Consider the following 19,293-nt stretch of genomic DNA (forward strand, 5'->3'; position numbering starts at 1 on the left):
TGGCCTAAGCCTATCATGCCTGGGATCAACTCTGTATTCTTGATTCCCAGTTCTAATTCCTAACAAATGAGAAACATAGTTTTAAGTGTATGTATGTATTTATTCCATGAGTGCAGAGGAGATTGCTAGAGAGAAAATGAAAAAGCACTCCCAACAGTGTCCTAATGCCATGTTCCAACCTTCAGTCAGCCCCAGTTGTGTGCAAGGACGTGCCTGGTATACTCAGAGAGGTCTCTATACTGTAACTGGAAACCTTCCATATGAGACTTCCTCACCGAGTATCATGTTTGACCACTGCACCACCATATGGTCCCAAGAAATAAATTATGAATACACCCTAACTGACACATTCTAATCATTATTGAGTATATGAGGGAGTGAGGCATCAGAAAGTTCATGGAAAATGTTTATTATGAAAAAAAAAAAACCATGCATACTTTTCAAAAATTTTCACACCAAAATAAACTCATACTTTAATTCCATTTTTCCACAAAATTTCCAAAATATTATCATTGTAGTGAAGAAAATGCTGGCTGCTCAAAGAGAGAAATCATGGAATCTTAGTAACTTAACACAATGTAAGTTTTGTTTTTGGCTTTCAAAACAAAATTTTCCTTTTAAGTGGATGGCTCCCTTCTAGGCAGTGATCCAGAAATCTTGATTCTTTCCTTCTAGGTTCCCTGCCATCTCCTTGGTTTCAAGATAACCATCAGAAGGAGAAAGGGAAGGTTTGAACACAGGAGATGTTTACGAACCAGGTTTGGGGGTCACATACATTCATATTTCGGTAGCATGAACTCAGTCTATGGACACACATAATCCAGGCAGCTGGAACACAGCCCAGGTTTGTGCTGGGGCTGGGATGGTTAAGGGGTAATACGTGCAAATGGGTTCAACAACTAGCCATTCTCTGCTATATCGAACATCTATGATACGCTCTTAAATTCTAATTTAAATACCTTGGTGTTCTGAAAGAAACACACAAATCAAAAGCAACTATACTTTTAAAAATGGTTAAGGGTGTAAGTGGCATGGTGGTAAACTACAACACTGTGCAAGGCAGACCCACATAGGAAGCTTTCCAGTTAATATCCAGAGACCACCCTCAACATACCAAGCATGCATGTGGCTATGATCTGGGCTGGTGCATCACAGTGGAAGGACCCTGTGAGTGGTACTGTATCTCTCTGCCTCTGTCTCTCTTACTCATGAAATACTTAACTCTTAAAACACAGTTATAATTGTAAATTTAGTACTATGTATATTTCACCAACATAAAAAGAAAGGAAAAAAGTCTCCAACTCTTAGAAATTTAAAAGTTTTTTGGTAGGCAGTATATATATAAACAAGTTTATACACACACACACACACACACACACACATATAAAAATATGCTGAATCCCACATAGGTCAACTGTGTAATTCAAGTCTTGGGCCCATCAGCTTGAAAAACATGCCAGGCACATGTGCTTAAAATCATGAGAGAAGGGACTACAATGTGGCCACCCCCCCAGGGAGTGCTTTCTCCTTTCTCTCTCTCTGTCTCCAGCAAATGCAAGCACCCTACAGCAAATAAAATTAAGGGAAAAAATTGTGTGTGTGTGTGTGTGTGTGTGTGTGTGTGTGTGTGTGTGTGTGTAAGATCCTCAACAGGTCTATGGAAAATGCATATTATAAAAAAATTGTGCATGAATTTCAAAACTTTTGCATAAAAATAAACTCAAACTTTAATTCTATTTTCTCATGATCTTTTTAAAATAGCAAAAAAATTCAATATCAAAAGTATATCAATTATAAGCAAATGTCAAAATACAAGTAAAAAAAAGTATAATCTTCATTTGATTTACCATATTACGTAGAGTCCTAAGATTTTTATCCTAAATAGGGTATCAATCTGACTTGGCCCTCTTGTTCTGGTCTAAAAGATATGAGGGGAAAAAAAAAATCAGACATTAGCAATATCACAATATTGCCTTCATTCAAGATTTAAACTATTAAAGAGGTACTCCATTATCTTTTAAAATTCTAAAATAGATAAACATTAAGGGCTAATGTAATTTGGAGCCAATCAAAAGGTAATCATCTCCTGTCCTTTTTCTTTTTTTTTTAAATAGTCCCAGATGCTCCAACTAGTCCCAAAACCTCACAATATTATCTCTCAGAAAAATAAGAATATAAACCATTCTTTTATATATGCCATAACATATTCTGTTATCAAATAGGGCTACCAAATATAAATAAGTAGTATCCTTATAATTATCACATTTTCTTATGATTTTTAATATCACAATGAGAAAAGGGAACTAATACCCCTGGGAAACTTACTATTCTAATATAATCCTATCCGATACCTTTGTAAAGAATGTTCATAGAATCAAAGAAAGTGCTAAAAGGAAAAAGATATTAGTCTAGTATTAGATAACACTTTCTGTTGTTCTTGGACAAGGTACATCAGAGGTGAGACTGCCTTATAGATTAAAAAAAAAAAAGTAAAAGGGACCTAGGCACTGTGATAATTTTCTATTTTTATGTCATATTTAAATTTCTATATTACCAAATAAAATCTCTAAAGGAGAAATACAACATTCCAAATAATTTACAAATACATTTTGGAAATGAATACTTTTTAATTTGACTATCACTAAAGTTTATATAGCTTAAAAAGTCACAGCAGGTGTTACATTATTCTCATGAACAAAATGTTTAACATTAAGAACAATTCATATATTTTCACATATCTGCTATATGCAAGTGCTAGCTGCAGGTGCTAGACTGCCATGTTATATTATGCTTACATTTGAACTGGCTATCATAAAAGAAAATCACACTATAATACAAAACTTCAGAGAAAAAGATACATACGTTGAAATAGCAATAACTTAAATTTACTTTGTAACACCATAACTCTATTAAGGCAGTTTCGGCTAACTTTTAACATTTCTAAAACAGTCTACGCAGGCTTCCAAGCACATGCATATGAATAAAATGCTAAGGAGAAAACAGTGGAATTACCAAAATTCATTTCACAAAAGGCATCATTGCCCCATCACATCACTTTACCATTTCCAGCATCCATCTGACCCCAAACCAAAACCTAAAGTCAAAGAAGTCCCTAACACTACTCGTAGAATGTCAACAAATTCTTTCAAACACAAAGAACAAATTTCTAAACTAGAGAACCATGGATGAGGATCACCTGCCCAATGCCCACTGGAAACAGTAGGAAATTTCTTCCCAAACATAGAGAAATAATGTAGATTCTTGACTTCAATAAAACTTCAACTCAGAAAACAGTCTTGACAACACCTCAAATATTATGTTAGATGTGTGCAATATAAAAATAATGTCACTATAAGTACCATGTCTAAAATATAATTAATCTTTCTCAGGAAATGGAAGAAGTTTGGACGCCCATCTTCAAAAATATCAAAGTCAATTTTCATTCCACTATATAATTTTCCCTTAGACTGTTCGTGGTGAAACTGTTGATATATACGTTAGCTCTTTTTTTTAATACATTAGTTTACAAGTAACAATGAGGTCTGAAGGACAATTTATAAACATGACTAGATGTTGTTATATTCTAAATAAACTATATTTACCCAGCTCTTACTAGGTACTTTATCAAGAAACATTATTACAAAGCAGCTAAAAACTCAATTCCAATATAACGAAAATAAAGTTGGCTGGCATAGGAGAGTGTTTTGAAGTGCTTTCTGAATACCTCAGTCTCACACTCAAATCAGGAGCATCTGTCGGCCAACTGTCAAGATAATGTCTAGCCTAGGAGTTTTCCTGAATTCATCATTATTCATAGATGCCTGTCACTACTCAGGAAAAAAAAAAGAAAGAAAGAAAGAAAGAAGGAAAGAAAGAAGCCATACTCTTAAAGCTATTTTCTTTTTCTGTATGTTCTAGTAGAGGTGAATATAGAATATATCATTTTAAAGCCAGTCTATGCTGAATCAACTGCCTCTTCCATCTCTAGACCTGAGAAAGCAACTTAAAAGTTCTCTAAAAATTATGAAAAGTATACTATGTTGTACTAATATGTCTCACTTTATTTTACTAGTGATTTAGGGATCTGATCTCTATATTCTAAGTCTCTAACTTTCTATGACTTTCACAACTAGAAACTGCAATCTGGCCATCAACCCCTATGGTAAATGGCACAAAAAAATTTAAATATTTCCATTAGCTTTTTTTTTAGAGGATGCTTCAAAATCAAGTTAAATAAAGGTGTCTCTTTTAAGAAACTTCATGTAGGAGCTAGCAGGTGGAGTGGTGGTTAAAGGTGCTGGACTCCCACATGGCTGACCACAATTCGAGTCCTAAACTTGGCGGCTTGCTTTCTTACTTTTCTTCACTGGCTCTCACTTGCATGCTCGTTCTCTCTCTTTCCCCCTCTCTGGTCTCTCTCTCTCTCTCTCTCTCTCTGTGTGTGTGTGTGTACATATATATGTGTGTATATATATGTATATACATGTATACACATATGTGTATATATGTATACACATATATGTATATATGTATACACACAAATATTTATATATGTGTATATGTTTTTATATATACACACATGTATATATTTATTATATACACACATGTATATATTTATTATATATGTGTGTGTGTGTATATATATATATATATTAAGTTAAATAATTCTTTAAAAAAAGAAAGTTGATGTAAAATCGATTCCTGTGAAATATATCCTTATTTTCAAAATCATTTAAAATAAATTCTATTGTGTAACAAACATATAAACAATCTACAGGTTACTCTGAAATGTTTTTCTGAGCCATCCTAACAACACTGTATGAAACAGGAGAGGAAGACAAAGATCTTGTCCTTGAGGTCCTAAAGGGAAAAATTCTACATCTACTGAGATAACCTAAGGTAGAATCAAATCAAGAAAAACTCAGGGGAATAAAACATTTTTTAAAAATGCAGAGGGGCCAGCAGGTGGCATGGTAGGTAAGGCGCTGGACTCCCACATGGTCAATCACAGTTCAAGTCCTAGACCTGGTTGGTGGCTTGCTTTCTCACTGTCCCTTCTCTCTCTCTCTCTCTCTCTCAAGCACAGGTGCCCAATAGCAAATAATAATAATAATAATAATAAAATTAAATAAGTAATTCCTTTTTAAATGTTCAGAGAAAGGTAAGATTACCTCTTATTGAGAGTGTCTGCTTGTACTATTTTCCACTTTGCATAATAACAAATTACTTATCTCTTTTATCTTTAGTTTTATAAACCTACATACATTATAGACAGGCATTATTTCAAATTAGTAATTAAGACCGAAAGTTGGAAATCAATAGGTTAGTTTTCAAAGACATCTTTTTTTTTTTTTTTTGGAGAGATTTTTGCTATAGGGCACGTGCGCTCGCCAGACAGACAGAGAGAGACATAGAGACAGAAAGCGAGAAATCACCTCCCGGGGGGATGGTCACGCCGCAATCCCCTCTCCTCCATTCTCCTCTCGGGATCTTGGGCACGCACGCACACGCGCCTGGCGTGAGTTTTAAGTCACAGGGTCCGGGAAGCAAACCGCGGTCGACTACGTGGGAGTCCAGCGACATAGCCATTACACTAACTGCTGGTTCCCAAAGACATAATTTTTTCAAAGATAAAAGTAAAGAAAAATTTTCCACATTATAAAACATAAGGTACTTTAATGTTATTTAGTTATATTTTAAACAAAGTAACATATAAAATAAGCATAGCTAGTCTGAAATACATTTTCTTACTGATTTTGACCATAATTCAAGAGAATGAGTCTTAAATTTAAATATAACTTACATGATGTACCTAATGCAAATGCATCCATCTTTCCAGACCCCAAACCTAAAATTCCTAGTGTGTGGGGAAATTGCATTTGAGAGGTTTTTGCTGTAGGGCGTGTGTGCTCACCAGAAAGACAGAAACAGAGAGACAGAAAGTGAGAAATCACCCCCCGGGAGGATGGCCACACAGCAATCCCTGCTCCTCCATTCTCCTCTTGGGATCCTGGGCACACACGCACACACGCTCAGTGTGAGTTTAAGCCACTGGGTCCGGGACTCAAACCGCAGTCAACTATATGGGAGTCCAGCGACATAGTCATTATGCTAACTGCTGGTCCCGGAAATTGCACTCTTAATAGGAATCCCAGGGGATTCTAACACAGATAGACTAAAACACATCTTTTTTTTTTTTTTTTCCCTCCTGGGAGAAAAACACTTGAATTGTAAATTAAAACCTATATTTAAATCATTTGGCAAATCTCTGGTCAATGAAAAGTTTTAAGGTGCTGGATAAAAAAGGATGAATGAAAGGCAAGTACTGGTTTTAAAATGTCTTACAGTGTAGATGGCAAATCATTAACACTACCAAGGAAACTATGGTAAGTGTAACAAGAAAAGTACTGACAAAGTACTAGCAGAGTTCTAGAAGCGAAAGCTTACAGGGCAAAAAATATTTTGTATAAAAGAGTGAAACCTTGGTCACTCCTTGAGGTACTGACTGACTTGCAGAGCAGAGAAAGCACTCCACGAGGGAACAGTGCTATCTGTAGAGATGCAGAGCAAAGAAATGACATGCCATTCTGTGAGAAAAGGTGATCGACCTGGCTGGGTGACACAGCAGCAGAGTTGAGCATTTTCTTGTGCTTCTACTTCAGAGATAAGAATAAACTCCAGCAGTGACACTGCTCACTGCATACTGCGATGTCGAAGGTGGGAGCAGGAATCATGGAACTCAGGTGCTCAGTGACACCTGATAAAATGTTACTGTGGTAATCAATCAGTCTATAATTTGGGTACAATAATGAAAAAGTGTAAATGCCAAATAAAGATGGATCAATTATGTCACAATTGATTCAAAATGAATAGGCAACACCTACTTTATTATACTTTTCAAAGTAACAGCTAAAAGTACACAAGGAAAGGAGGTTATGTGCACTCTCTAATGTATCAGACACTTGGTAGAAGACCAGGAAAGCTACTGCCCTATTCAAAAGGGCATGTGCTCAAAAGACGGAGTACAGGGCACCTCTAGAGTTTAATACCTCCAAAATTAATGTGTCTATTGTGCTGGCAGGTATTTTCAAGTCTATGTTGATTATAATTCTGGTGGGCATTATAATGATAAATTTGAAAAACTACCAGAGATGGCCCACTTTCTGATATATGGGCCAAATAAATTTTAAGTTACTTACAAAAGGAAGATAACAACAGAAAAAGATTGATTTTATATATTAGAGGGCACAATTCTAGTGTGTGTTAAAATCTGAAAGGAAAAAAAAAAAAATCCCTGGATAAAAAATCAGGTTTTTTAATCTGAGAAGAAAAAAAGAACAAACAAAAAAGTAGTTTTGTGTCGTTCCACCTATCAAATATAAACATTTTTACACATGTAAAGTGAACTTAATACAGATAACCTAAAAACACAGCAAATATTTAATATGGTTATTTAGTAATATCTAAGTTGTTTCTAAAGCTTAAAACAGCAAATTTCTTGAAATAACAGACATCGACTTTTTGAACATATCAAGATTTCCTTTTTCAACCCAAGACAGTTCTTTAACTATGAACAAACACTGAGCTTCACAGCCATAAAGAAGTTGTCAAAATTACACACAGAGAAAAATGGGCCAAGAGTATAAAGCATAGGGTTTTAAATGGGTAAAAATGCTCAATTTCACAGTCAAATTTGTCCTTTTTTATTGTTTTCACAGCCCTTAAAAGCCAGGACGACCCTTATGAAAAAACGGGTAAGGATTTGGTAGAGATAGGGATAAAAAGCAAAAAGGAATTTATTTTACCCAAATATCTGGCTTCTTTCAACAAACCCTGGCAATATAAAGTCAAAGCAGAGTAGATAGGATTCCGCCAGTCTCTACCACGTAGGGAGTTGCACAGGTGACCCAGCCAAGGCTCCCTGCCTGAGCTGAGCAAAGATGTCAGCACTGTGGGAAAACCTGCCTCCTAGGCCTTTAACAGAATCCTTCCACATCCCCAGGTTATGACAGAAAATGAGCAATTCACACAAAGAAAAATGTGAACACATTATCATTTAAAATAAGCCCAACCTACATAATACTACTAAGGCTGAATAAACACTAGGTCACAATCAAGACAAGGCAGCCCAACTGACATCTGTTAAAGAAAAATAAATGGCAAAGAATGAACATTTAATCCTAGAGTCAGTCTCCATAAATCAGCCTACGATACCAAAAGTTTATTATTCTAAGTATTCCTGCTCTTAATTGTAATTTATAGGTTGGAACCTGCAAAGTTAAAAAACCTATTCTTTTTGAAACAATAGTTTAGGGATATTTAGAAATCATGATACCAAGTTTCACATATTCTTAGTCTACAGAAAAGGAACCTTCATCCTATATTTCAAATTATGTCTACCAAAGCAAAGAAAACGAGGCATTATAACTATTCCAAAGGCATAAACTCAAAAATTCAATATATATGACCTGAATAGTCGATAAAAAAAAAGGATAATTATACTGATTTGATAGTTAGCAATGAGGGATATTAACATTTCATAGGAATTGGTCTAGTAACTTTATAAATAAATGAAAAATCACAATCCCAAGAGCTTGAAGTAAAATGTTATGATCCTATGATATTAATAGTTTAATGGAAATCACACACAACTTGAACACTACACACTGAAACCAACACCCTAAAAATGCATTGTCTACAATGTCATGAGTTTAGTATTTCAGGAGACCAGGCCCTGTTAAATGGTTTAATTGTTCATTATAGGAACTTCCTGAAACACAATGGAATGTATCAACATTTAAGACTCTTTGAATGCCTCACTGATGTATCATGATCCTTATCCAATCCTAATCTCTTTCTCATTCTCTCTCTTTCTCCCTCTCTCTCTCACACACACACATACACACATATACACAAACCACACACACACATACTGACCCACCTTAAACCAAAATTTGGTTTTCAGCACATACCAACCTTGCCTTCCCTACAGGACACAGCCAAAGCTTTGTCCAGGTGGTGGTCTCTCTTTTTGTAATAGTCAATAAATGTAGCTTTGTCTTATCTACAGCTTTTGAGAGAGAGATTTAGGTAGCCAGCATTTGACACCATCTATGTCCGTTTATAAATTTTAATCATTCAGAAAAAATTTTAAGAAGTACTTATAAACTTGAAACTTGCTAATGCATCATAATAGTAATAATGACATGAGATCATAAAAATTCTTATTTTACTCAAAACTTTTGAGAACAGACAGTAACAATGCTCTTTCGGAAAAACTATTCTAGTCATACTTTACCAATTCAAGATTTCAAAACACAAACAGTTGAAAAAAAACTAAAACTTCAAACCTTTAGTTTCAAAAATCTAAAATCTTAAAACTTTCTAAAATTAATGAGCTTAAAATTACACACTCATTACAGTCTACAGACTGTAAGGCAAGAGTCATAGTGAGACTTCTTAGAAGAGGAAAAAACACCTAAGGGGGCCCAGCCATGGTGGTGTACATGTAACACCACTGTATGAGAGAATGGAGGCTGCAGGGGAGCCCCCGGTTCAGTTCCCGGACCAAGCTGAACATGCCCACAATCCTAATTGGGAGTCTACGGTGGAATGACCTCACCACTGCAAAACCCTTCAAAATTACTTATCTGTCTCTCTCCCTTCTCTATCTCATAAAAAAGGAAATAAAAATGTATTTAGGAGAAACAGTTTTTCTTTAGTGAAAAGAGTCCTGGGTATATAAGAAAACCATACAATATTAAGACATCAAGTAATGTTAGTATACCAAGAGCCAATAGAAGATCAGAAAAGAACGGCCAATAAGTTAAGAGAAACCAAGATACTAAATGTACTAAATGACACTAAGTTAAAAATAGATAATAAGTGAAAAAATGCACACTGGACTAAGAAACATAGGTGTAGTAGCAACTGTGACGAGAATTTTTCTCAGTGGAGTGGTTAGAAATGCAACTAGGTTATAGCTTAGAAAATAGAAAAGTAACTCGAAGCTAGGAAAAATGTGAGTAGGAACTGGACAATCATTCAAGAAATTTTATTAAATGAAGGAACAAAAGTAGAGGCAGAGGCTGGAATGGAAAGGAAAGGATTTTCTTTTTAAGCTGTAAGACCCCCACTTCAAATGCTGATGTGAATGATAAAAGTAGTGAAGGAGAGAAGCAGAGACTGGTGACAAAGAGAGGGGATGATAAGAACTGAGATAACTTTAAGAAGAAGGAAAACAAAACAAATGAAAGGAATAAACGGCATATTGCATTGAATGGAAATAATCAGAATATGGTGGGAGTATGAGGGTACAATATTTCCAGAAAAAAAAATGTATAGGTCATGACATGAAAATAACTGCACAGGGGCCAGTAGGTGGAGTGATGGTTAAGGGTGCTGGACTCCCACATGGCTGACCACAGTTTGAGTCCCGGACCTGTTGGCTTGCTTTCTCATTTTCCCTCTCTCTCTCTTTTTTCTCTCTCCTTCTCTCACTCTTTCTTTCTCTCTCTCTGGTCAAATTTAAATAAATAAATAAATAAATTTTAAAAGACTAATTATTTAGAAATAAATAAATAAAATAACTATACTACTTATGCCAGTAATTTCACTTGTGAAAATCTACCTTAAGAAAATCTGCTCTCTTGGGAACAGGAGTTGGCATAATGGCTATGTCACTGGACTCCCATGTAGTCAACCACGATTCAAGTACCGGACCCAGTGTCTTAAACTCATGCCAGGCGCATGTGCCTACGGGCCCAAGATCCTGAAAGGAGAAAGGAGGAGCAGGGATTGCAGCGTGGCCATCCCCCCTGGAGGGTGATTTCTCGCTTTCAGTCTCTCTGTCTCTCTCTGTCTTTCTGGCAAGTGCACACACCCTATAGCAAAAAAACTCAAAAAAAAAAAAAAAAAGAAAGAAAGAAAGAAAGGTGAAAGTACAAGGGAGTCCAGCAGCGACATAGCCATTATGCCAACTGCTTGTCCCTACTTTCACCTTTCTTATATTTTCTTTTTAAAAGTACTTATTTATTTTTTATTACTTAATTTTATTAGTTATCATTTTAAAATTTGCTATAGGGCATATATGCTCACCAGAGACAGAGAGAAAGTGACAAAGCAAGCTACCATGTCTGGGAGTTGAACTGTGGTTGACCATGGAGGAGTCCAAAGCTCCAACCACCACACTACCTGCTGGCCCCACCCTGATTATATTTTCAGTGTCTCTCTCTCTACTGACTCCTTTATAAAAGCAGTAAATTTTTACATGTTTCAGAAATCAGTTCGGACTATTTCTGTTTATAGCCCAAAAACTTATACATAAGGATCTGAGACAATAAAAGCTATCCACTACAAGTCAAAAAGAAAGCAAAAATGCAATGCCCTCCTGTAGATATACATTATGTTGTTGCAGTAGTTCATTCATGCTTTCTATGAACCACCCATAGTTAAGTTAAATGGTACTGACAACAAAGCAACAGCAAACAATCAATAAGAATTTAGAGAACACTTGTTTTGATACAGCAACACAGAGAACTGAGGAGGCAAGAAGACATAACAAGCAAGACCTGTGTCAGTCTTACTGATGATCTCAACAGAGCAAGAGTAACAAGGAATAAGCTAAATTTACTTCTGTGAGCACAGTAAGACAACTTTAAACAAGAAGTCCAGCATCACAGACTTGGAAATTAGGAGCCACAGACATTTAAAACTCAATGAAGAAATTATTTTTTAGGCACCCCCTTACCCAAATAGACTGTTCTCTGAAGATGAAGAAAAATGGAAGCTAGAAGTGGAAGACTAAAAGATAAATTTTACACAGCCAAATATCTCAGTTAATGGAATGATCACATTTGTATATCAAAAGGGTCTCCTTTTATAGTATCTGTCCAGTTAGAAAGCTACAGGTTAGAATTGTAGCCCCACTAGATGTACAACCATGAACCGATTACTTCACTAATCTTTAGGGTACTCTTTCTCTTTTTTTAAAGATAGAATCTCTCACTCTGTCCTGATCCTCCTGCCTCAACTTCCCAAATAGCAAGCAGTCAGGACTAAAGGAGTGTGCCACCTTGTCCAACACTTATTTATTTATTTATTTCCATGGGGGGCCTACCACTAGGGCTGGGCCAGAATCCTCATTTTTAATTTTGGGATTATAAATAATATCCTACTTGTAGGACTGTTAAGGATGTTGCAATACAATAAAATTGGAAAATACTAAAATGCCTGATACATAACTATAATTTATCAATTTTTAGTTTCCTTCCCTTGATTTCATTCACTTCCCACCTTTACAATTTTTGTCATATCCATATGCTATTTTATTTAAAATACTCTTCCTTATATAGGTTGACTTATTTTTTTCCTAAAGTTTATTGGCCTCATCTTAAAAACACTATCCACTGAGAAGCTAAATATAAAAACGGACAACATACAGATCACATATGACCACAGAATTCTGACCCACAACTCCTGCAACCAGAGCAGGAAGCCAAACCACAAACTCTGCTGCAATGAGTTCAGAATGGTCAGGACTTGGTCAATGACTATCAGCTTCCCTAATTTTCACCTCTGCATCCAAATAGTTACCAACCAAAGAAAACTAAAGATGCTTCCCATATCAGTCATATAGTCCAGCTCCAGTTTTCGCATGCCAGCAGCATCCAATCAGAGCACACCTGAAGCCTTCCCCATTTTCCAATACGAAGCTTTCCCACTCCCCTGCCTACCTTTGAGCCTCTACTAAAGGGAGGTGATGGTAGCTAACCACTCTTTGCTATTATTCCAAGTCTTTGTCCTCACTTGCATGATCTATGTTGATAACATACCATGAAAGAACAGGTTTGACAGGCTGGTCATATTCTTCTAATATATAAACATGAATAACTGATAAAATTAAAAATGTTCCCCCAAGTTTCACCTAAAATAATCTCATGTCACATTTGAGAAATGCTGCACTTGCATTTAGTTACAAAGACAGCTGGCCAGCCACTAGCAGGATTCTCACTCAGACAGACCAGCAATATAATATAACATCCTTTATCTCCTAGGGAGACAGAGTTAACAAACTTCCTTCCTAATCTGTATAAAAAGTATCTTCACTAATAATTCTAAATCAGAATTTCTTAAGTCTGACAATGCTACCAGATCTTGTTTTGATATTTGTTTTTATTTTGTTGGAGGAGGAAAATCATACACAGGCCTCTAGAATGCTACGTAAGCGACCTTCCAACCACGAAGTCACTGAAATTAGGCACGAGAGTCTGAGTGGATCTGAGTGTTGTGGGAAGAGCGAAAGGAAAATCATTACCACAGCCTAATAGCTTTTATGGAAGGCCACTGACCTTTACTTGCACCTATATTTTAAGATGACAAGTTTGAGGTCAAATATTCCTACAACTGGGCCATTCAACATTCTGATGCAAAGCTAGAACATTAGGGAATTTTTTTCGTTGCTTAAAGGATATATCTGTACATTTTAAAACTACAGTGGTCTTCTTTTCTTTATTTATACAATTAGACTAAAAATCCTCCAATGTGGATTCAGCTGAGCTATCCCACAAGCCTGGATATTTCTCAATCCTTGAAATTAATAAATATGCCAAATGTGCTTTTTAAATAATAACCTCAGACATGAGTTAGTCTAGAAATATACAACACTTATTAGTGGTAACTTGAAAGAATTGGTATATAATTACACCAGTTCATTAAAAAGAACAAGAGTATATGTTGATAATAAAAACTTAACCCAAGTTCAGAAAAATAAAGAATAAATATCAATGAAGAAACAAGTACTCTCAACAACTATATGGTGACACATCTATTGTTACGGGCATTTGCCAATCAGCATTGTTCTACAAAGAACCCAGTGCACCAGACTGTAGCTAATTATGTATATTCAAGTGATTAGCAAGCACTTGTTGCCTCTTTCACACCACCCTCCAAACAGCAGCCTTTGAGAAGAGAATAGACTGCAAATTTATTGAGAGAACACTGTTAATCCTTTGGGGAGAATGTAAATGTAAACAGGACTACTCTACATCAAGGTGCTTTGACAACAACAATCATCTGCATAAACACATGCTCAACAACAAACAGGTGTTCTATTTCACAACTAGCACCCATTTGATGCTTTCAAGTAAGCATTATGCACAAACTGTTAGAAGTACTTTGAAACCAGCTGCAATTACTATAATTAGCTGCTTTCCTACACTTTCTTCCCTTTTACCTGTCCAGTACTGTTATCCTATGCCAACTCATATTCTAAAAACCACTTTAGGACTTTCACTCTTAAGATAGGAAAGAGATCATACTAGACTCAATTTAAACTAATTTAATCAGAACCTCTGCAAAATAGTCCATCAAAAATGCTAGAGGAAGGGCCAGCAGGTGGCATGGTAGTTATGGTGCTAAACTCCCACATGGCCAACCATGGTTCAAGTCCTGGACCTAGAAGCTTGAAAATCAAGCCAGGCACATGTGACTGTGTGCTCAAAATCCCAGGAAGAGAATGGAGAAGGAACTGTAGAGTGGCCACCCCCCCTAGGGGATCATTTCTCACTTTCTCTCTCTCACTCTCTCTCTCTCTCTCTCTGGGTGTGTGTGTGTGTGTGTCTCCCCCTCTGTCTTGCGAGTGCACATGCCCTACAGCAAAAACCTTAAAAAATCAAAACTTCTAATGTAAAACATACATCACTTAGACAAAATATCTACTTCAAATGCTGTTTAAGTTTTGACTCAGAAAGGCTTAAATTATTATGCATTGATTGAATAAAACTGAAAAAAAAATGTTCTAAAAGATCATCAGTTAAAGACTAAGTAAAAATGTAGTGCTACATATGCAATAGAATAGTATATGGCAGTTAAAAGGCATGACCCAGGAAAAATATAGCTGTGGCTGTGACTCCATAGTATGAACAGGGCACAAAAACATAACGGTAAGTGAAATAAACAGAATTCCAGAATGTCAAAATTTAAAATCTAATCACCGTAAAAAATACACAGTAACCAAATCAATATCTTTATAACCATAAAACAATCATAAACAGAGTTCCGAAGGATTACAGGATTCAGGCCCTGCCACTATAATACAGCAGTAACACAGTGCCCAAAAGGGTGAACGCCACATGGCTGACCATGGGTTCAGATCCTTGGGTCAGCCTTAAATTATGCTAGAGATGCGCACAAGCACACAAGACGCTGAGGAGCTGGGGATCAGGATAAGGGGATCACGGCAAGATGGGACCCTGCTGAGTGTTTCTGTATCACATATACACACATGCAGTGTATATTAGAAGAACAATTATTTAATCGCAAAAATAAGTCAGAACTTTCAAATGTATTAGTATAAATCTCAGAAAATATAAAGGTCAAATACATCAACAACAAGAAAAATTTGGTAGGACTGATGGGTCCTAAATCTAATCTAGTGACAGATACACTGTTAAATCCATAAGGAATAGGACTGTGCTAGTCTCATATGCCACTCTAGCTCCTGTTTCTGGCCAGCAACTAGAGTTAAGAGTTCAGGGACCAGCAGATGGCATAGCAGTTACATCACTGGACTCCTACATAGCTGATTGCAGTTCAAGTCCTGAACCTGGTGTCTTGAAATTCACCCTGGGAGCTTCTGAATACGTGCTTAAGATCCAGGAGGAGAATGGAGGAGAAGAGATTGCAATGTAACCATCCCGTCGGGGGGTGATTTCTAACTTTACCTCTCACTGTCTCTCTCTCTTTCTCTCTCTGGCAAGTACATGCACCACACCCTAAGGCAAAAAATCTTTTAAAAAACAAAAAAGGTAAGTATTCAACTAATAAAGAATTTCTGAATGAGAAAATGAATGCACAAATAATAATTTACAAATAAACTCAAATGCTGAAATACTGCTTACAAAAATATACTACAAACTATAAAAAGAAAAAACGTTATTCTATTATTTTTAAATATTTATTAAAATATCATAAGATTTGAAACTTTAACAGGGTACGCACACTGAAAATAACAACTAACATTATCTGTAAAGCTAGAAAAAAAGTTTGTTGCAGTAGTTTTCACCATTTTTCTAACAGGTGTTCTATTTCACAACTAGCACCCATTTGATGCTTTCAAGTAAGCATTATGCACAAACTGTTAGAAGTACTTTGAAACCAGCTGCAATTACTATAATTAGCTGCTTTCCTACACTTTCTTCCCTTTTACCTGTCCAGTACTGTTATCCTATGCCAACTCATATTCTAAAAACCACTTTAGGACTTTCACTCTTAAGATAGGAAAGAGATCATACTAGACTCAATTTAAACTAATTTAATCAGAACCTCTGCAAAATAGTCCATCAAAAATGCTAGAGGAAGGGCCAGCAGGTGGCATGGTAGTTATGGTGCTAAACTCCCACATGGCCAACCATGGTTCAAGTCCTGGACCTAGAAGCTTGAAAATCAAGCCAGGCACATGTGACTGTGTGCTCAAAATCCCAGGAAGAGAATGGAGAAGGAACTGTAGAGTGGCCACCCCCCCTAGGGGATCATTTCTCACTTTCTCTCTCTCACTCTCTCTCTCTCTCTCTCTGGGTGTGTGTGTGTGTGTGTCTCCCCCTCTGTCAAGCGAGTGCACATGCCCTACAGCAAAAACCTTAAAAAATCAAAACTTCTAATGTAAAACATACATCACTTAGACAAAATATCTACTTCAAATGCTGTTTAAGTTTTGACTCAGAAAGGCTTAAATTATTATGCATTGATTGAATAAAACTGAAAAAAAAATGTTCTAAAAGATCATCAGTTAAAGACTAAGTAAAAATGTAGTGCTACATATGCAATAGAATAGTATATGGCAGTTAAAAGGCATGACCCAGGAAAAATATAGCTGTGGCTGTGACTCCATAGTATGAACAGGGCACAAAAACATAACGGTAAGTGAAATAAACAGAATTCCAGAATGTCAAAATTTAAAATCTAATCACCGTAAAAAATACACAGTAACCAAATCAATATCTTTATAACCATAAAACAATCATAAACAGAGTTCCGAAGGATTACAGGATTCAGGCCCTGCCACTATAATACAGCAGTAACACAGTGCCCAAAAGGGTGAACGCCACATGGCTGACCATGGGTTCAGATCCTTGGGTCAGCCTTAAATTATGCTAGAGATGCGCACAAGCACACAAGACGCTGAGGAGCTGGGGATCAGGATAAGGGGATCACGGCAAGATGGGACCCTGCTGAGTGTTTCTGTATCACATATACACACATGCAGTGTATATTAGAAGAACAATTATTTAATCGCAAAAATAAGTCAGAACTTTCAAATGTATTAGTATAAATCTCAGAAAATATAAAGGTCAAATACATCAACAACAAGAAAAATTTGGTAGGACTGATGGGTCCTAAATCTAATCTAGTGACAGATACACTGTTAAATCCATAAGGAATAGGACTGTGCTAGTCTCATATGCCACTCTAGCTCCTGTTTCTGGCCAGCAACTAGAGTTAAGAGTTCAGGGACCAGCAGATGGCATAGCAGTTACATCACTGGACTCCTACATAGCTGATTGCAGTTCAAGTCCTGAACCTGGTGTCTTGAAATTCACCCTGGGAGCTTCTGAATACGTGCTTAAGATCCAGGAGGAGAATGGAGGAGAAGAGATTGCAATGTAACCATCCCGTCGGGGGGTGATTTCTAACTTTACCTCTCACTGTCTCTCTCTCTTTCTCTCTCTGGCAAGTACATGCACCACACCCTAAGGCAAAAAATCTTTTAAAAAACAAAAAAGGTAAGTATTCAACTAATAAAGAATTTCTGAATGAGAAAATGAATGCACAAATAATAATTTACAAATAAACTCAAATGCTGAAATACTGCTTACAAAAATATACTACAAACTATAAAAAGAAAAAACGTTATTCTATTATTTTTAAATATTTATTAAAATATCATAAGATTTGAAACTTTAACAGGGTACGCACACTGAAAATAACAACTAACATTATCTGTAAAGCTAGAAAAAAAGTTTGTTGCAGTAGTTTTCACCATTTTTCTTTTCTTTTTTTTTTTTTTTTTTTTGATTCCTCTCAGTTGGATCTATAGGAATGTGCCATCGTGCCTTGCCCAGCTCTTTTTAAGACAGCATCTCACCAAATTACCCAGGCAAGCCTTGGGTTCACAATGCTCCTGCCTCAGCTCTCCAAGTTCCTAGCATTACAGGCAATCTTCAGACTAGACCAAGAATCAAGCCTGGGCTTGCCATGTGGTCCCAATTTGCAGGGCACACTGTCTTAGAAGTGTCTACCACCTTCAGGAAGGCCACCACTATTCTTAATTAGTAGAGACTACTACAACATAACCAGCAACAAATTTTAGCATATGAATAGCTAGGCCTTATCATCATCATTGTTATCATTATCCTCGTAGCTGTCATTATTACCAGTTGTCTGACTATTTCTCTCCGTTTTTTTATACTGAGCTACAGAAGCGGGTACATGTTGGACATAATCACATGTGGAAAACAAAACGTAAATACAATTAATAGGTCAAACTTCAGAGGTACAGGAAAAGAAAGAAATGACAGGCATCTGAGAAAGTGCCATGGGAAAATAAGTAGAATGGCAGAATGAATTTAAAGTTGAAAATAAATATTTCAAATATTATTGAAAAGTGAAATGACTTCCTTTTGCTAGCGCTAAATAAAAATGTGTCCTAAATAAATATTAAGAATAGTAGTAGGTAGTTTGAGAGGAGATACATTTAGCTTTGGTTATATTTAGCCTAAACCATCTGCCACATATTTATTAAAAAAAAAAAAAACTGTAAAAATGAGAAAATGCAAGTACCAAACAGAAAGCTTGAGACAGGGTGAAAAGTGTGTACTTTATACTCAGATACCAGGATTCGAATTATCCGTGTAATCTGTATCTCTGAAACTCAACTTCTTTCACAATAAAAGTGGATAATAAAGTAGTAATGCCTCCACGGAATGTTATATAACATATATTAGGTAGTTGGGAAAGTCATGACGAATTTTTCTGTTTTTCTAATGCATCATAACTTTCCCGATGACCCAATATAAGCAATTAGCACAGTGTCTAGCACATAATATAGTGAGTAGTCACTGTACGTTAGAAATTATAAGCACAAAGAATTATCAGTTGTAATAACCAACTTTCATCTTATAGAACACTGAAGTTAAAAAAGGGCAAAAGGCTTCACATGGCTATATTTGATACCCAATGTTAATGGGCTATACTAGAAAAGAAAGGTACCAAAGGCCAAAAGAAGTACTCTTGTGA

At 36.1% G+C, this 19,293-nt stretch overlaps 1 protein-coding gene across 5 annotated transcripts in view; it reads right to left on the bottom strand.

Moving 5' to 3' along the window:
* AKT3 (AKT serine/threonine kinase 3) overlaps nucleotides 1-19,293 on the bottom strand; it is a 335,945-nt gene that overhangs the window by 213,323 nt on the left and 103,329 nt on the right. The window contains exon 1 of one of the 5 annotated variants that reach the window (XM_027775217.1): nucleotides 1,848-1,866. The exons of the other annotated variants lie outside the window; for them this stretch is intronic. The gene's annotated coding sequence lies outside the window, so the exon portion shown is untranslated. Of the gene's footprint in view, nucleotides 1-1,847; nucleotides 1,867-19,293 lie in introns of those variants that run through there. 5 annotated transcript variants of the gene reach the window in all.

This window comes from Tupaia chinensis, unplaced genomic scaffold (assembly GCF_000334495.1).
Source record: "Tupaia chinensis unplaced genomic scaffold, TupChi_1.0 Scaffold000532_1, whole genome shotgun sequence".
Taxonomy (NCBI): Eukaryota; Metazoa; Chordata; class Mammalia; order Scandentia; family Tupaiidae; genus Tupaia; species Tupaia belangeri.